The following is a 16428-nucleotide window of genomic DNA, read 5'->3' on the forward strand; positions in this document are numbered from 1 at the left end:
GAACGAACGAACAAACAAATTGCTCCTTGTGAGCCGTATCCTTTTAATGAATGTGTTACTATCGCTTTCCATTGTAAATGTTTCTTGAATTATTGATACTCCATGTTTCATGTATTGAAATGATTATTTGATTATGTGTTCGGAACCTCACTAAGTTTTTAGCTCACCCCTTTAGTTTTGTTTTCCTTAACAGGGGACGGCGAGCAGGATGAGAGCATATACTAGCCTAGTCTAGTTCTTTTGTTTTTTTTTTGTAATGGTTCTCGCCCCAGTGCTTGGCACGGGCTGGTTGTATGGTGAATTGAAAACCTTTGTATATTCGATGTTTATACTCTCTTTTGGGTTGGCAATGTATATAAGTTTTGTTTAAGTTTTGGATTTTGTTATGCTATTCCTATGGTTGTATTCCGGATTTGATTGAAGTGAACGACTAAATCCCTGCGAGAGCTGGACAGGCGGTCCGCCGAACCCTGGGGTACGCCAGGGGGAGGTGGGGCCGTCACACATAAGATTCAGAACGCAAATCAGTCAAAATCAAGTTCCAAGTTGTTGTTTTATCCAGTGGAAGACAGAACAGGTACAATATTTCAGTCAACTTTGAAAAATCACCATAAATTGTATAGATAGAAACAGGGTTGGAAATTTACACGGTTCATAGCCCTATGAATCTAGTTTAAAATGCAACAAATGGAACTCAATTTTGACATTTCTACATCAAGATATAGCAAATCTCCCGAGACTGCGCAGAAGCTCCCGCAAAAATTTTGACAGCATTTCCCTTGTCTTTCTTTACTTTCCAACCAAATCTCAACACCCACAAATCACAAGCTATCAAACACCTTTAATTAGAGCCACCACAAGGCTCGAATACGAGTCATAAACCAAATCCACATACCACTAGAGTAAAATCATATGGAAAGTATAAGTGCAAAATCAAACTAGGACATATGCGGAAACGAAGTTTGGGTTGGAAAACAAAAGGCAGATTTGCTGTTGCTTAGCGGAATTAAATCAAATTGAAGCTATCCACATCGGATTGAGGTGTAATTTACACCGTTTTGAAGCTAAGAGAAAGGGCTACAATGTTGAAGAAGGCCATTCAGTCCAGTTCTTACCCTAACTAGATCAAATTTACCAAAACAACTCCATATTTTTTCAGTTCGAAACTCACCGCAGAATTCAACTGGCAGTCCTGATTCATTCACCCTTATCTCAGAACACACAACTCCAAATCAGGTAATTCCAAAGCCATTTGAAAGCTAAGACACAAGTCTATAATTCTTAAGAAGACATCAACAACCAATTCGATAATATTCCTGGTCAAACTAACCACTTACATAAGCTGATTATCAGTTTCGGGCAGAAACAGGGCAGTAGGGGTATTTCAATCTTTTCATAGGCTACATTTCTCTGATTGAGTGGAATCTTTACAAGCAGCTCGTTAACACCATTTTCTAAAACTTTCATGTTTTAACCTAAGCCTGATTCAGCCTCTAACATATTCAAATAAAACCGGACAGAAACAGGGTCATTCAAAACCCTAACCTGGAATTCATGCATTCAAGTGCTAATCTTCCCCAAAACAACATCTAAAACAACTAAAAACCACTAATTAGCAATTAATTGAAGTAAAGAAAAGGTTCTTGGCAAAATACCTTATCTCCCTATGAAAGATGGTAGTTTAGGCTTTGTCCTCAAAAAATAACTCCACAAACACCTTGGAAACTACTTGGAAAGTAAGTTTTATGGAGTAGTTTGCAAATTAATCGGTTGAAACTCAAGATTTGGACAAGAAATTGAAGTGGAAGATGAAGAACTCTCTTGGTTTCTCTCTCACTAATTTCAGCCAAAGGAGGCAAGAAAATGAATGAATTTTGGTCAATTTTTTGTATTTATTTGGTAAAGGTGATAAGATGGTCTTATGGTCAAAATGTAAAAATTAATCAACAAGTGACACTTGTCACTTCAATTAATACATGGTTATCCTTTTGTCTCTCCACTCTCATCCATATAACAATCTCAAATTATCTCTTAGCACCTGGTAAAATAAATCCAGTATCCAAAACTTAACCTAACTGGCCAAATTTTTCTGAACTTTCCGCACTAGCGGGTCCCACGTCCGGTATATGCTCTTAATTTCTCAAAAACCAACCGATACTAGAAAAATCATCTAAAAACTATATTTACTCATAAAAATTATTTAGAAAATTTTCCTAATAAAGAAAATGCATAAAAGGCGTAAAATTAAATAAAATAAAGCCTAGAAAATCAGAAAATTTACGAGTTCTCACATTTTGTTTCGAAAATCTTCATGTCCATTGCTTGTCAATTGCTTATTAAATGTTTCTAGAACACTGGTTTCAAAATGAACCTAATTGGAGTTGATTTCATTGGGCAAAATGTTTGAAAAGGAAAGACAAGCAAGAAGACATAATTGCTTTGAGAATTTCCTAAACTTTGGTGGTTTTGTTAACTCCCTTCCCGTACAAGTTTTTGCGTGAAAATTGATAGTGAAGTATTCCACATATGGAAGTTTGAGTGTACCAAATTTTGTGATATTATAAGACCATTTCGATATCCAACTGAAGTCCCAAAATTTGCCTTTCAAATTTGAAAAATTTACCGAACCGCCCACAATTTTAGCTGACTTTAAGCTACTATATCTTGACGCTCAGAACTCCGAACTTAGTTCCATTTTTTTTTTAGAAACCTTGATTGAAAATCTTAATGTGTTACAAATTTCAAGGGCTGATTCATTTTCTGTGAATTTTTCCAAATTTCCAAAGTTTGCCAAAAAACATAACTGAAACTGTCTCGCTTGTTCAGGTCAGCCACTTTGGGTTAAAAATTGAATGTCTTCCATTTAGACTTTTGGAAAAATGTTTGACTTTTAGTACTTTAGATCTAGTTTCCAACGGTACTAAGTTTTCCAATTTTAGACCTACGGAGTGCAAGATTTGATTTTCCAAAGATTGTCGTGCAAAATTGAAATTTCTTGATTTCGTATGAAATAAGTTTTTAGAACTCATTACTCCTCTCGATATTGATTGATCGTTTTCAACTTGATTTCATGGAGGAAATTAGTTTCTCTCGTATTATTAAACCCTTACTTTTGAATCTCGATTTTTGAGATATTGAGGCTTTTCGAAATGTTGTATTAGTTTGAAAATGAACGTACATTCTTCCTTGTTTGGCAGGGAGTTTGTAAGTATTTATAAGTGATTGTTAATTGTTATTTGCTCAGGCATTCAAAAGGATCTTGAAGAGAATCTCGGAGCTGACTACTAAAGGCCTTTTGTACTTACTCCCTTATTTTGATTTGGTGAGTGTCAAGTGCATGTTAAATACTTATGTGATTGAAATATGAATTGTACAAATGTTATACATGATACATAAACTTGTCGAGACGAGTGTGTACTTTATCGCGCTCGTTCTCCTTTGAGTGTTGCTACAATTGAATTGTGTTATGCAAATTGATATTCGAATTGTTATGTGAATTAAGTGAAGTGTTGCTATTGCAAACCATATTTGCGTTGTGATGTCGAGTGGAGTGAACCTCCTTGACTTATGTGTATACTCGTGGGGATACCCTCATCCTCTCTTTCTTTTAATTATACGATACTTGTTACATGAATACACATGATCGGTAATTGTTCAAAAACATATTTAACTCATAAGCCTTGAGTGGATGCATGTACCACACCAATTTGGGTGGGAGGTACCTCTCATGTCGACTCAAAACCCTAAACAATAGTCGGTTCTCTGACCGATAGCATGTACCACACCGATTCAGGTGGGAGGTACCTCTCATGTTGGCTGAGTACCATAAACAATTGTAATCGGTTCCCTGAGCGATAGTATGTATCACATCGATTCGGGTAGGAGGTACCTCTCATGTCGACTCAAAACCCTAAACCATTTTCAGTCGATTAGAGCGATGTCTCATCGACCACTCATACGTGCTATAATCGGTTCTCTGGACGGTAGTATGTACCACACCGATTCGGGTGGGAGGTGCCTCTCATGTCGACTCAGAACTATAATCAAAATATAAGTCGATTGGAGCGATGTCTCATCGACCACTTATTTCTCTGAGCGGTAGCATGTACCACACTGATTCGAGTGGGAGGTACCTCTCATGTCGACTCAGAACCATAAATAGAATAAGTGAAGTTCTACAGAATTAAATACCTATCCGGTTGACGGAGTGTCACCACGTGGAGGTATTTGATTGAATTTGGGCATAGCAATTGGAAATTAGCTCCTGAAAACTCCTGTATCCTACTCAAGGGTGTTTAATTGTTAATCATGAATTATTTGAATGTTATAACTTTACTCCTCGTACAAGTGTTAATATTACTTGAACTACGTATTTACATTCTTTTCTTGACCTCACTGGGCGTTAGCTCATCCCATTCCATTTGTTATTCCTTAACAGGAAAGTGACATAAAGGAAGTGAATGGAAGATACTAGTGAAGGCTAATCTTTTGTGTAGTTTGGTATGTTCTAACTGATCTTTAGAAAAATTGTGAGATTTAGAACTTGATGTAGTTGACTGAGATTTATATCCGCGGATGTACTTGTGCAATGAAATATTATAGTTTTTTTTTTGTCAAAATATAGTCATGTTATTATTTTGGCATATTTTGATGAAATCATTGGAATTGATCTGTCTTTCATTTGAGGATTGAAGTGAGTTCCGACGATAGCTGGGTAGGCGGTATGCTGAACCCTTTGGTTTACCTTAGGGGGAGGTGGGGTCGTCACAATAAACACTTCTCACCAAAACTCTTGCTTTCTTGTTTCATTTTTTGGTTTTGAAGCTTGTAGCTTCCTTATTGTTGTTGTTGCTTGGATTTGGTTGGTTGAAGTGGCCTCTATGAACTCCCACCTTGGTTATATAAGGGCTACCATGATGTTATGTGTGTGTTAGTATGTTTGTGATGAGTTTTAATGGAAAAACTAGAAGGAGAGAAACAGTGAGGAAGAGATGCTATCCGAAAATTTCTGGTCATGTTACTCTATTTTATTTCGAAATTTTTGGTACTTGTTATGCTATGAAATTGATGGTTATATGTTGTATGTTGAGTGTACAAAGTGTCATCCAAAAATCATTTGATTTGGTTGAGCAAAACTTGAGTTTTCAAAATTGAAAGAAATCTGGAAATGGGCTCAGGGCAGCCAAATAGTGCTCTTTTGATCAAACATAACTCTTTGTTCAAACGTCAGAATCAAATGCCGTTTGTGGCATTTGAAAATAGACATCTGTAGCTTTCTAACGGTATAAAAATCACTTGTTAGTTCGATCTGAGTGAACTGCAGTGAATTGATAAATTCGGCTGTTCTGTTCTGTTCTATCTGCCTGTTCCATTCGAATGAGCATGAGAAGCTGCAACTTGTGGCTTGAATTCAAACTACTTGTGAACTAATTTTGGGAATGTTTTCTTCTGATGAAATGAAGTATTTTGAACCTAGTTTTCAACACCACCAACCATTCATAATTTGAACTTGTATTGACTAATATATGGCCTAATTTTGAAAGTACGATAAAGCTGGAAAACTGGAAAGTTTTTCCCTTCTTGCTGGCCGACTGGTCTAGTTTGTTGTGGGATGTTTTATTTTGAAATTTTTGATGTCAATCAACCATCAAGTGTTTATTAAAGGACTCCAGGACTTTGGTTTCAAAAAAAAAGGATCGAATTTGGACTGATTTCATTGTGCAAAATGTTTGAAAAAGAAAGAAAAACAAGAAGGCAGATTAGTCTTGAAACATTTTATGAATTTTAGTCATTTTGTTAATTGCCTTCCCACATAAGTTTTTACATGAATTTTGGTAGAGAGGTAGTCCACATATGGAAGTTTAAGTGTACCAAATTTGGTGTAATTTCAATGGCACTTTTATATCCAGATGATGCCTCAAAAATTGTTTGGTAAATCTGTAAATTTACTAATCAGTTTACAAGATTTCGCCGACTTTAAACTGTTATATCCTGATGTTGTTCAAAACTCCAAATTTAGTTCTGTTTGTTGTGTTTGAAACTTTGTATGGAATTCTTATTATGTTACGAATTTCAAAGGCTGATTTATTTTCTATGAATTTTGCCAAATTTCCAAATATCGCCGAAAACCAAGACTGGTTCTATCTTGCTTGTTTAATTCAGCAACTTTGAGCTGAAAAATGAATCGTTTTCATTTAGAATCTTGGAAAAGTGTCTTCTAAGAACTTTTAGTACTTTGGAATTAGTTTCCAACGGTATAAATTTTTCCATTTTTGGACACATGAAACTCAAGATCTGATTTTACTAAATTTACCGCGCAAAGCTGAAAATTCTTGATTTCTTAGGAAATGAGTTTTTAAGAACTTTTCATTTCCTTTTGATATTGATTGTTCGTTTTGAATCTGATTTCATGGAGGATACAAGTTATCCCTTGTGATTTTGAACTCTCACTTTTGAATCTTGAATTTCACTAGAGTGAAGCTCTTTTAAGACATTGTCGTAGTATTACGCAAGTGTACATTCTTCCTTGTTTGGCAAGGGGTTTGTAAGTATTGGTAAGTGATAGATAATTGTTATTTCTTCAGGCGCTCAAGAGGATCTTGAAGAGAATCTCAAAGCTGACTACTAAAGATCTTATTTGTATTTACTCACTTATTTTGAATTGGTGAGTGTTCCTTGTAGGTGTTTGTCACTTGAATAGTGTTTCTACATGTTTACTGCATATTTCTTATGTGTTTAAGTGTTAAGTGTTATCCATAATTGCTCCTATGAAATTTTTCACCGTTTTAAGGTGGGTGTATACTTTATCTCACTCGACCTACTAAAATAACAAATTTCTACCATTTAACCGTAAATTTCTACCATTTACTAGTTTATTTGATTACTTGCGCATGTTGTAAGCTCTTAACTGAACTGGGCCCTGCCCTTGGTTACTAACCTGCTCGAGCCAGGACTGGGCTCGGTCGGGTAGGTTAAAATCCTGGGCCACTATATTAGTATACTCGAGTATTACCACTGGAGGGGTAAGGCGATGGCCAGACAAACCGGGGAAAATATTGGAGTTATAAGGTGCAGTTGACCGAAACAGTTTCACATGAACACCCTATCCTTTTAATGTGTGTTTATTTTTGTAAAATGATAAATGTCTCATTTTGATGTGCCAATGTGAAATCTTGAACCATATATGTGTTACGCTCAATTTACTTGATTTATTAGAATTGATTAGGTGTTTTGGAACCTCACCGGGCTATTTAGCTCATTCCACGCTTTTGTTTTCCTTAACAGCGTTCAAAACCGAGAGTGCTCACGAATAGTACTAAGTTGTTTTCTCTTGGAAATTTTAAGTTGTATTATGGCAGATGACTGTAGTACATATTTTTTTGGGTTGTATTTAAACTTGAAGATTGAGGTAATTTTGATAACTTGTGATGTAAGATTTAGAAGTTTATTTAAGGGAGAGATTTTCCTTAATTTGAATTTTATTATTGGTTGTGTACCTTTAAGTTTAAATTTGACTCGTATCAAGTCCTGACGAGAGTTGGGCAGGCGTTCTGCGGATACCCTTGGATTCACCCTTGGGAAAAGTGGGAGCGTCACAAATTGAGATTTGGGCGTCCCCCAATTACTATTATAAGTCGATGAGGTTCGCTCCAATCGACAAAACAATTATAAGCCGACAAGATTCATTGCAATCGGCAATTCAACCACAATTATACATTCAATTATGAGCAATTCAATTATATAATCAATTCAAAGAGAACGAGTGCGATAAAGTACACACTCGACTCGACAATTGTAAATCATTTAATCAATAAGAAGCAATTCACATAATTGGTAATTATTCATGCACTTGACACTCATCAAGTCAAAAGTGAGTAAGTGAGCCAATAAGCATTTAGGCATCCGCTCCGAGATTCTTTTGAAAATCCTCTTGAATGCCTGAAGAAATAATAATGGACTTGTCACTCACAATTACTTACAAACCCCTTGCCAACAAGGAAGAATGTACACAGATGCAATACTAAGACAATATCACGAAAGAGAACTTTAAATTTCTCGAAAATCGAGATTCAAAAGTGAGGGTTTAAAGTCCCAAGAGAGAGACTAGTCTCTTCCATGAAATCAAGTTTAAAACGGTCTATCGATATCAAGATAAGGTGACGAGTTCTCAAAACTCCTTTCTTAAGAATTTGGAAAATTTCAACTTTGCGACAATCTTTGGAAACTCAAATCCTGAGTTCGGTATGTCCAAAAATGGAAATATTTACACCTTCGGAAACTAGGTTCGACGTACTAAAAGTTTCTAGAAGATACTTTTCCAAGATTCTAAATAGAAAGTATTCATTTTTCAGCTCAAAATTTCAGTTCGAAGAAGATAGGTTTGAACCAGTCTTGGTTTTCCAGCAATCTTTGCAAATTCAGCATAATTCATAAAAAGCAAATCAGTCTCTGAAATTTGTAACACAATAAGAGTCCCATACAAGGTTTAAAACACAACAAGCAGAACTAAATTCAGAGTTTTGAGCGTCAAGATATAACAGTTCAAAGTCAGCTGAATTTTGCAAACTGATCGGTAAATTTCCAGATTTGTAGAGTAATCTTTGGGACATCATTTGGATATAGAATGGTATTGAAATTACACCAAATTTGGTACACTTAAACTTCCATATGTGGACTACCTCTCTATCTAGTCATAGGTAAAAACTCAAGTGGGAAGGCGGTTAACAAAATGACCAAAGTTCATGAAATTTTCAAAGTAAATCTGCCAACCCACTCTTTCTTTCTTTTCCAAAAGTTTTTGTCCAATGAAATCAATCCCAATTCACTCCATTTTTTAAACCAATGTTCTAGAAACATTTAATAAGCAATTTATGGTTAAATGACACTAAAATTTTCAAAATATAATCTCCCAAAATAGGTTTGACCATTCAGCCAGCAAGAAAGGAAAAAGCTTCCAGTTTCCAGCTTTGTCACGTTTTCGAAATCAAGCCATATCTAACTCTATACAAACTCAAATTGGGAATGGTTGATGGTGTTGGAAACTAGGTTCCAAATGCCACAATTTATCAGAAAACATCATTTTGAAAGTCTTTTCACAAGTGGGACAAAATCAAGCCACAAAACGCAGCTCCCAGTTTCATTCGTATGAACAGTCAAAATAGAAAAGCTAACTTTGCCGACTCACTGCGGTTCACTCAAAATGAACCAGCAAGAGATTTTTATACCGTTGGAAAGTTATGAATGTCTAGTTTTGGATACCACTAATAGCACTCAATTTTGACTTTTGTACAAAAATTTACGTTCAGATAAAGGAGCACTGTCGGAGTACCCCTGCTATACGATTTCTAGATTTGAATCTTGCCAAAGCTCAAGTTTTATGCAACCAAATGAAACAATTTTTGGAAGGAACTTTCTACACACAATATACTACATATATCACTCAATTTCACAGTCAAATAACCATCAAAATTTCAGATTAAAATAGAGCAACATAACCAGAATTTTCGGCCAACACAAATCTCACACCTTTCTCAACTTTCTCTTCGTTTTCTAACCGTAATCCTTTCATATAACACATAAACACAACAATCAAGCACTTTAATCCTCAAGTTAACTACCTATAATCCACCTCAAGACCGCTAGCCTAGAGATTAAAGCAAGAAATGAAACACCTCAAGTCCGCCAGCCTATTCCTTGCTTAGGGTTGTAAACCCATACAAACTAAGCTTTATTCTTGAAGAAATTAGAAAGATTGAAGAAGGTGAAAGGTTACCTCTTGAACCCTAGGTGAAACCAGAATTTTTTCACCAAAACTCTCCAAAAAAAGTCCACAAGATGATGCCTTTCTCCAAGCTAGAACTAATCTCCAAGTAGTATGTGAATTGAGTGAAGATTTTGAGGGAAATAGAACAAAATTGGAGCAAGATGAAAGCTGGAAGTGAGGAGTTTTCTTTCTCTTCTTCTTCCTTGAGTTTTGGCCAGCTATGGAGAGAGAGAGAGAGAAGGGTTTGAGTGATGAAACTTGTGAGGGAAGATTGATGGAAATTTACTTTAAGTTAGGTGCAAAAAGGTCAATTTTGAATAGTTGTCGCGCGAGGGTTTCGTACCACCATATTCTCTCGGTTTTGATACACCCATGCACTAATCCTCCAAAATACTTCCTTTAACACTGTAATTATTCACTCTTACTAGTCTCGTATTAATTTTTCAAATCTCCAATTAATCGCACAGTGCGACTTTCGAGAAACTATCGACGCGCGCGCGATAAAGCGAAAATTTAAACTCACCCACCTATAATCCCTCAATTAACTTTTCTTAGTCTACTACTGATCATTCTTAATTCTCCAAGATTATTGCACTCTCGGATCGAATATTGCCTCGAAAAATGTGTATTTGCTATTTCTCGCTAAACAAGCCGCAGAAAAAAATTAAATTTGCTAACGGGACGTTTTAAAATTATAAGTGAGACCTTGTTCCATGTAAATAGATTTAAAATTGTTGAAATAAATTATTTGTAGAAAATAGGTGAATAAATAATTAAATAAGTCAGTAAAATAAGATAAAAATAAGAAAATTTTTTTGGTCCTCACATAGATAATAACATTCACTTAACTGGTAATCTTATTTGCAAGAGTAGTAAGGAATTCTATATCTCTAAGAACTTTCTAGTGTTATTTTCATTACTTTTATGTTTATGATAGTCTAGATAATAAAGGAGTTCGAAAAACGCCGGTACTTGAAAATCTTCTCTGTGGGATCGACACTTAATACCCTATACTCGCTCTCGACTCGTATACTTGTGAAAAATCGTGTGTGGGGTATTTAGGAATTTTAAATGTAAAACTTGATTGTGGATGAGCTAATTGTATATGTATATCCCGTGCATGTCATGTACCAATCTTCTAGAGAAACATAATGGACATCCACATCCATTTGTCATTATTCCATAACACTCCCTCTTGAATTTCTATTGCACAAAGAATAGATTTTGTTAAAACCTTATTAAGAAAAAAATTCAATGAAAAAATTTCAGTGAAGGAAAAGGGTACATTATTCTTTGTGTATTAATTTCTTCCTCTAATTCAAATATTATTTGAGATCTTTTAATCGACGCATCCCAATATTTCTCACCAATTTCTCAAATGCAGCTTTTGATAGTTCCTTGGTAAATAAATTTGCTAGATTATCATTTGATCAAATCTAGAGCACATAAATTTCACCATTTTTTGCAAATTATAAGTAAAGAAAAATTTTGGTGAAATATGTTTCATCCTATCTCCTTTGATATATCTTCCTTTTAATTGAACTATATACGTTACATTATTTTCATATAATACAATTGGAGGAATTTCTCTCTCATAGGATAACCCACAATTCTTTGGATATAGTGAGCCATTAATCTTAACTAAATAGATTCTCAACTAGTCTCGTGAATTGTTAATATTTCAGCATGATTCGAAAAAGTGGCACTTATTTTTTGCTTTGTAGATCTCCATGAAATAGCTGTTCCACCACATGTGAATAAAACATCGGTTTGAGACCTTGCTTTATGTGGGTCAGATAAATACTTAGCAACAATATAACCAATCAATTCATGTCGAGAATTGTTTGAATAAAACAAGTCAAGATCAATTGTTCCTTGGAGATATCGAAGGATATGTTTAATACCATTCCAATGTCATTTTAGAGGAGAGGAACTAAATCTTGCTTATATATTTACTACAAATGATATATCTAGTTTTGCATAATTAACAAGATACACTAGTGCACCTGTAGCACTGAAATATGGTATTTCAGGACTAAATATGCATTTATCTTCTTCTTACGGTATAAAGGGATCCTTATTAGGATCAAGTGGCCGAACGACTATTAAAGTACTTAATAGATGTATTTAATCTATATAAAATTCCTTTAACACTATCTTGATATAAGCAGTTTGGTGAATAAAAATTTTACCTTCTAAATAGTCAATTTGTAGACCAAGGTAAATTTTGATTTTTTCAAAATTTTTCATCTCAAATTCCTTATTTCAATATTCAACAGCATTTTGAAACTCTTCAGGAGTTTCAATTAGATTGAGGTCATCAATATATACTACAATAATAATGAAATTTGACCCATTTTTTTTATAAATATATATATATATGAAAATATTGGGTCATTAGTATAACTTTCTTTAATCAAACATTCACTCAAGTGGTTATACCACATATGTCCAGATTGCTTAATCATATACAAAGACCTTTCTAATTTAATGAAATAAATACCTCTTGCATTTGATTTACACACTTCTGACATGCTAAATCCTTCAAAAATTTTTATATAGATATCATTATCAAGTTTTTCATACAAATAATTTGTGACTACATCCATTAAACATATTTCAAGTTTTTTGTGTACTACTAAAGTCACAAGATATCTAAATGTGATCCCATCCACTATAGGTAAATACATCTTATCATAATCAAATTCAGGTCTTTGTGAAAGGTTTTGGGCTACAAGTCTAGTTTTATATCCTACAATTTCATTATTCTCATTTTTTTCACAAATACTCATTTGTATCCCACTAGATTTATAACTTTAGGTGTTTGGACGACAAGTTTAAAAACTTTTCTTTTAGTCAGTGAATTTAATTTAAATTGAATTGCATTTTTCCATTTTGACAAATCAATTCTTCATCAACATTCATTAATCAATCTTGATTCATGATTCTTGCTATCTTCCATAACATTAGCTGCTATATTATATGAAAAAATAAGGACCTCCATTAGATTCCAACTTTTTTCTGTGATGACAAAATGTATTTAATTTTCTATAATTTCACTCTCTTCAGAAGCTTGCTCTTCATGACCGGACCTATTCAGGAGGTTGAATTTTGTCACTGGCAGTTTGTTGGAGCTCTTGATTAATTATTGATTACTCAATGTTATTATCATTACTTAATCCTTTTTTCTTTCAAAAATTTTTATCCTTAGAATCAATAGGTCTTCCGCGTTTTAGATGTACTTTAGAATCATTAACACTTGTAATTTGTCTTTCTGGGATTTCAATTTTAACCGAAATATTTTTACCAGAAATATGTGATTTAGTAACTCTTCTAGAGTCACTAAATACATTCGATAACTGATTTGCAATTTTTTGCAAATAAATAATTTTTTGAACTTCTAGTTCACTTTTTTTTTTTGTATGAGAATAAAGAAAATCTACTGATATTTTTTAAATAAATTTCTTTTTTGATTGATCTTTGCCTCTCCCTAATTTCAAAAAATATGATTCATCAAAATGACAATCTATAAATCATGCAGTAAATAAATCACCTGTCAATGATTCAATATATTTAATTATTGAAGGTAATTCATCCCGGCATATATCCGCAAATTTTGTTGGAGGCCCATTTTGGTACTTTGTAGCGGTGCAATTGGAACATAAATTGCACAATCAAAAATTCTCAAATGAGAAATATGGATCTCATATCCAAATACTAATTGTAACAAGGAATAAGTATGATAACTTGTCGATCTAATTCACACAAGTATTGTCGCATGTAATACACATATCCCCAAGCACATAAGGAAAGCTTAGATCTCATCAATAATGGTCTAGTAATTTATTCTAGCAATTTAATAATGTTTTGACTATATCATTTTGTGTGTAAACATGCACTACAGGATATTCAACAGTTATTCTAAAAGATCTGCAATAATCGTAAAAAACACATGATGAATATTCATCAGCATTATCTAAATGAATTCCTTTAATTGGATAATTTGAAAATTGTGCTCGCAATTTAATCATTTGGGCAAGCAATTTTACAAACACTAGGTTGTAAGAAGATAATAGATAGACATTGGACCATCTTGTTAATTTGCCAATTAGCAACATAAAATATCTAAATGATCCACATGGTGGATCCACAAACTCACATTTATCACCATGAATTCGTTTTAAAAATATAGGGGATTCAGTCCCCACTTTGACTGGTGCTAATCTGATAATTAACTTTTCTTTAGAGCAAGTAACACATGAGAATTCATTTGATTTTAATGCATTCTAATTTTTTAATGAATGGCCATGAGTATTTTTAATTATTCGTCTCATCATTATAGGTCCAATATATCCGAGGCAATCATGCCAAATCATAAAATCATTTGGATTAGTAGGCTTTTGATCTATAAGGTGATAGATTTCAACAGCATTTATTGTTGTATAATATAAATCAGAAGACATAGAAAGCAATTTTTCAAATACATATTTCTTCCCAAAAATGGTATTTGTAATTAATAAAAACTTATCATTTGTCTTATTTATTATCTCGATATGATATCCATTTCGACGGGTATCTTTAAAACTCAATAAATTTTTTAAGACTTGGGAGAGACTAGTGCATTATTTATAATAAAATTAACCCCTTCAAGGAGAAATATAGTGACTCTTCCAAAGTTTTCAATTAACTTAACACTACCACATATTGTATTAACATTTGTCTCTCCCATTATCAAATAGAAAAAATATCTTTTACTTTTAAGTACAGTGTGCATAGAAGCACTATTACTAAGACAAATGTCATCATTACCATTAATTTATTCCAAGCATTTGATATCCATTTCTTTTTTTAAAAGAAATAACAAAGAAAATTATAAGTAAACAATAATAAAAATGCAAAAAAATTATTCATAACATTTAAAGAAAATTACATAAAAGATGCAAAAATAACAAAATAACAAAAGTCTAAACAAATATAGGGTATTTGCCATGTGATCATTTGCCATCTTCAGGATATTCAAGAAAATGAGCTACATCAAAGTGTGTCATACTAGCATCATCATCATACGTGTTCTTTTTATCAATGAAATTTGACTCAATATTTTTGTCTTTCTCTTACAATGATATTTGATATAATTGAACAAGATGATATGCCATATGACAGGTGCGAGATCAATGACCTTTCTAACCACACCTACAGTATTTTTCTTTTCTCCACTTGTCTTATCATTGTTATCCCACTTCTGGGGAATATTTAGTTTCTTGCCACGATTAATCATTATAAGACACCTATCTTCTACGATCGTATCTATGATCACAGCCACAGTCATGTCCATGACCATAGTCATAATTTTGAAACTGAGTTGCATTCGTTTCAAGGAATGGACTAGTACCAGTTGGTTGGGACTCATAATTTTTCAACAATAATTTATTATTTTATTTAGTCAAATGAAGACATGTAATTAGTTCAGAATACTTCTTAAATCACTTTTCTCGATATTGTTATTGTAGGTGCATATTTGAGAGATCAAAAGTAGAGAATGTTTTCTCTAACATGTTCTCGTTAGTAACAATTTTACCGCACAATTTTAATTGAGAAGTAATTGTTGTGACGACCCCACCTCCCCCTAAGGCGTACCAAAGAGTTTAGCGGATCGCCTATCCAACTCTCGCCAGGACTCACTCACTCAAAACTCGAGAAAATAACTTACATTCATAGCAAATAAGTAACACAACAAGTTCAAACTCAATATATATACATTGATGCTCAGATCCAGCTATAAGGCTTATACACGCCCAACTACATTAACGTGTTTACAATCCAAGTCCAATCAACTCTAGTCGGGTGCTAGCGCGAGTACAATTCAAAATTTCAAAACTAGACTACTCTGTACAAGTCTCACGTGTCGCTCGTACCCCTTGCTAAGGAAAACAAATGGAATGGGGTAAGTTATATGCTTAGTGAATAATCAGGGGTAAAAACATAAAATCACATCCAAATAAACATGTAAACCAAGATATTTCACATCAATAGACAGAAATATAACATCATAATGGTAGGTGCTTCAAAGCCAGTTCAATTCCCCGAGCTTTAACGCCTGTTGACACTATGAGACCCCGATTAGTCCTTAAGTTTGATAGTAGGTGAGGTGAAATATTTGTGCGGTAAAATTGGGCTTTAGGGCTAATGAGAAAACCCTAATTTGGGTTAGGATTGAAACCCTAGTTTTGTATTATTCATAAGCTTGAGTTGTAATACATGTTTGGTATTTTAGTGTGTGTTTTGGTACAGGTAAGTATAGGAATAGATTTCTTTTACAAAGCTTAAGTAGGTTTAAGAAGGTTAAAAACCCTAAATGAGCAAAACCTCTAGTGTTATAATCGATTAGAAGTCCTAAGTTGGGGTTAAAACCCTAATTTTGCCTTTGACAAAAAGGTTGTTGTTTAATTGTTTTGATGTAGGATAAAGTATGATTAAGTATAGGTGATTAAGATAGGAAAGTGATTAGTGAAGCAATTAAGTGTGATTACATGTTTTGGACTAGATTAAGTTTAAGTCCTATGGAGTAAATTGAAAGAGTTCCAAATGTTCAAGGGCAAGAGTGGATTAAAAGGTAAGTTGAAGTGTAAGGGTTAAAGGAGCAAAATGGGAACTTTTATGTGATT

The sequence above is a fragment of the Coffea arabica genome, chromosome 7c (assembly GCF_036785885.1).
Source record: "Coffea arabica cultivar ET-39 chromosome 7c, Coffea Arabica ET-39 HiFi, whole genome shotgun sequence".
Taxonomy (NCBI): Eukaryota; Viridiplantae; Streptophyta; class Magnoliopsida; order Gentianales; family Rubiaceae; genus Coffea; species Coffea arabica.